Genomic DNA, 4,336 nt, shown 5'->3' on the forward strand with positions numbered 1-4,336 from the left:
AATTCTATCTTCATTAAACTACTTATTTAATCCTAAAATATCTTAACCTATTTTTTATCTCAAATGGTTGTTTTCCACCAGCTCTAAGCTGGGGTCTGTTGTTTATGAGGAAGTGGTCGACTCGTTCTTCTTGGCCTTCTGCTGTTGCTGAAAAACATCCTTACACACCTTAAGGGGTACCCTTTATGCTGCAATCTCACCTCCATTATGCCTATGTATAATTTTTGCTGTCAAATGCCATCATCTATTTGCGCATCTATTATCTCAATTAAAGAGGGAATATTCTCAAGCCTATGCACGCAATCCTTCAAAGTTAGGGAAGGTCCGTCAACAGGATCCATGGGGCTTTGCCTCCGTCATGGCTGCATTTTACTGGAGCCTTGCTCTCAGGCGGCATTTTTCCTGTTTTCAGGTCCCTTTTACCTTACTTTTACTAGTGATTGCGGCTCCTGACAGTATACAACTCAAATAAATCTTTACTAATATTTTCTTTTTGGAAACAATTCCATTTCATCAGAGGAGATCTAAGCTTTCTAATTCAAAATAAATGTTTTGTTTGTTTTTGTTTTTTAAAGATAGTCAAAACCCACACTGGTATCTGATGGGAAAATCAAACTGTGTACCTGAAAGGGAAAATCAATATATCACTTTGGTATACAAGCACCTTCTCTGAATACACAGTGATAAAGGGAATCTCAGTCGTCAACGCTGACATAGTTGTACCTCTGGAGAAAGTAGATCTGATTAGCTGTGGGTTTTCCACTGGGTTCGGTGCTGCAGTCAATACTGCCAAGGCAAGGGCATTTATGCCCATTTTGAATGGAATTATTGGGACACCTGGGACATGTCTGATTATACCACCTGTGGAAAAATCCCAAGCCTGTCTCCAAATATCTTCAAGTTCCCCAATATATACCTAGTCATCCCACACCTCCTTCGACAACTTTCCTATTTCCTGTTGGTCAGTAGTAAATGACAAATTAAGTCTGGATATCATTCACAGGTGGTGGCATCAGGAATTCCTGAAGTGAGCCTAACACAGTTATAACATGGCTATGTGTCCTTTCACATTCCAGCTTATTCTTTCTTTCATTCAACAATCATTAATGGAGCCACTTACTGTTGCAGGTGCTACAATTCAGCAGCTAACAAAACTCATCAAGCTTACATTCTATTGAATAAAATATGAGGTAGTGATAAGCATCAAGAATTTTTTAAAAGATAAAGGGACCAAGTAATGGATGGGGTGTTACTACATCAGATAGATTGGCCAAGTAGTCCCACTCTGAATGAAAAGCCTACTGTTGAACTCCTGTTTCTGAAACTTCCTCAAAACTTCCCAGCTCTCTTCTTAAAGGGGCTGTTGAATATTAGAACTTTACCTTTTCTAGTGTCCATGAGTCCCAATGCTAAACAGAGAGATAGAATGGAAGAAGTTCAACATAAACTAGTCTCACGTTTGACAGTACTCAATAAAAAGTAAACCTTTGCTTTCACAAGACATTGATCCTATAAGTAATGTAAAGTTTACTGATATCCAAAAAAGAAAGAGAAAGAAAGGGTTGCAGGAAGACAGAGACAGTTTTGAAGAACTGAAAAAATGTTTAGAATTAAATATTCTGTCAAATGAGTCTTAAGGTTCAGTGAAAATTCATTAAACTACTACTCAGGTCAATTCCTGGGACTTGAAACTCTCTACTTACAGGTAGTTTTTGCTCCTCGGACAAGAGTATTCCACATCTAGAAATGTCTTTAGAAACTAAACTGTTTAGTTATGTTTTATTTATAAATGTCCTTTGCTTATTTCTTATAAAAACTCCATCTATATAGACTTGGCCTTCCCACTTGAGTAAAATACATGTTCTCTTTGCTTTTGTTTTCTAGGTCTCCTGCCTTGATGTGCTTAGGTGACTCCAGGCTCTACTTGGGTTGTGTTTGGTCTGAGAGGAGTTGGTCTGTCTGTTAACAAAGGTTGTAAAGCAGCAGAAGTAGCCAGGATTATTGGAGTGGACATCAACAAAAACAATTTTAAGGAGGCAGAGGAACTGTGATGCCACAGAGTGCATCAGCCCTCAGGACCCTCAAGAAACCCACCCGTTCAAGAAGTTTTATTTGAAATGACAGGTGTTGATGTAGAATTTTACTTTGTGTCTGTTGGAAATCCAGACATTGTGGTATGTGATCCTCTGGAGTTAAAATTACCCAATATTTCTACCAGCCTTCATCTTAGATTATACTTGAATGAACTTTCTTAAATTCCTTTCACATTTTTCTAGTTAGTTTTCCTTGTCCCATGACATCTCAGCTAACGCCCTCTGTCCACTCCTACAAATTGGTTCAATATTCCACACACTACATCTAGAACTATTATATAACTTCCAAGTCAAAGTTTTAAGCAAGATAAGGTTAAAATTTGATCAATGACCTTATAAAACAATGGGCTTTTCACTCTCAGTAATGTCTTTCATGTTGGATCTCAGATAAGTTTCCAAAGAAAATATTTGCTAATCTTGATTAAATGGGTTCATTTCAAGAATGAAGGAAAAAAAAGTGGTTATTTTTCTGTCTGAACATGGTTTATATAAGAGAATAAAAATTGAGAGGGAGTTATTTCAGAATCTGGGCTTTCTTTCTCTGGGGATTTGAAGAAATAACGCATTATTGGATTGCAAGGCTCTATCTTCCAGCTATCTGTATGAAAGTCTGAGAACTTTCAACCTGAGCCCTTTTCCATCATAAAAAAGTTTTCATTATTTACCATGCATTAACTTCCTCATCTGTAAAAAGATCCAAAAACCTCTTTTCACAGTCTTACTCTGAAAAATAGTCTTTTTAAAAAATCTAACAGAAAGATGTCTGTTTATCACTCTGCTATCTTGTATATTACAGATATCTAACTGTCCCCTTAGATGTCTAAAAGAAAATGTCAATCCCAATCTAGCACCTATGTTAGTAATGGTTCTTATAAAAATTATTTATATTATTACTATGGATGCCTTTACTACTTTCATTTTTGTGATTTCCATTTATTGAGTCCTAATGTGCTAGGCAGCACACTATGTCTCATCCACGTTTCAGAGCATCATTATGTGATAAATGCTATTTTAAAGGAGGACAGGAAGACTCAGAAAAGAGTCTCACAGGCCACTCAGCAATTAAACAGAAATTAAGACTTAAGTTCCACTCTCAAGTACATCCTTTAAACCCTACACTGCCTAGCATCGCTTTACAACAGGCAGTTGCCCTGGCCTCCGGCCACGAGATTCAGGAAGTCTACAGGATGTTCGGACTGGCACCTCTTGGTGTTCAACTCAATGTCAGTGGCCAGTTGTTCTCCTCAGGACGTTCACTGAAGGGGTATGATTTTGGAGTATGGATGAAGCAGGGAAGGGTGGAAATACCTCAGGTTTAGAGGCAGAAAATAGAAAAATGTGCCATAAATGCTGAAGAAAGTACATAAAGCAAGAGCTTTAGGTCACAGATTTTGTTTCAATATATGAACACTGTACTCAAAATAAAGGAATGGATTTGGTAAGCATTTTCTCATGCAAGGAGGGAGAAGGGTCTTTTTTAATTATTTGGTAAAGAAACCAGTGCCCAAAGTTTAAAGCAAACCCTAAATTGAAAAGAAAAGGTATATAACTCTACTGAGTTATAAACCTGCCAGCTGGAATTCTTTGAAGGATATACTTAGCCATTAGTAGTCATTGTATAATGAATGTAAAATCTTATCTGAAACAAGTGAATTGTCATTATACCAACTTAAAGATATTAAACAAAATGGATTCGAGTTTTGAAAACATACTTCTGATAAAAAGCAAATGAGAACTATTTTTTCCAGAAGGGAAAAAATTATCCTAGAATTCTTTGACTTTCTGTTGTTTGTTTTTTTAAAGTGTGTTTTGAAACACATTTTTTAAAGACTTTAGCAGAGTCTTTTTTTCGAGAAAGTAGAAAACAAAATAAATTAAGTAAATCTGCTTGCAATTCTGGGCTCATAATCAAGCAATCTGATAGTTTAAAAGATGTATTTATCCAGAGGCTCTGGGCAATTGGAATTCTTGGGTCAAAGAAATGAGAATTAGAGAAGTTGTCTGAATTACTTGCCCTAGTGAACTATCTGTGGTCTCACATTAGCTATGGCAGTATTTTGTCACAGATATAGAAAGGCCTCACAGTTCATTTATAAAGAGTAGGTTAAATGGCAAGACCAGCAAGAAAAAAAATGTAATAATCCAGTTTAAAAAAAACTGTCATTTCAGTTTCTTTATTTGAGATCATTTGTCATTTCTCTCTATTGTATTTATATATGATCTTTTTTTTTTTTTTTTTTTTG

General features: G+C 36.1%; 1 pseudogene; it reads left to right on the top strand.

The window, feature by feature from the left end:
• Positions 1-3,058: 3,058 nt before the first annotated feature.
• LOC103253360 overlaps positions 3,059-4,336 on the top strand; it is a 16,269-nt pseudogene continuing 14,991 nt past the window's right edge.

This window comes from Carlito syrichta, unplaced genomic scaffold (genome assembly GCF_000164805.1).
Source record: "Carlito syrichta isolate Samal-C Ts95f unplaced genomic scaffold, Tarsius_syrichta-2.0.1 Scaffold225203, whole genome shotgun sequence".
Classification (NCBI taxonomy): Eukaryota; Metazoa; Chordata; class Mammalia; order Primates; family Tarsiidae; genus Carlito; species Carlito syrichta.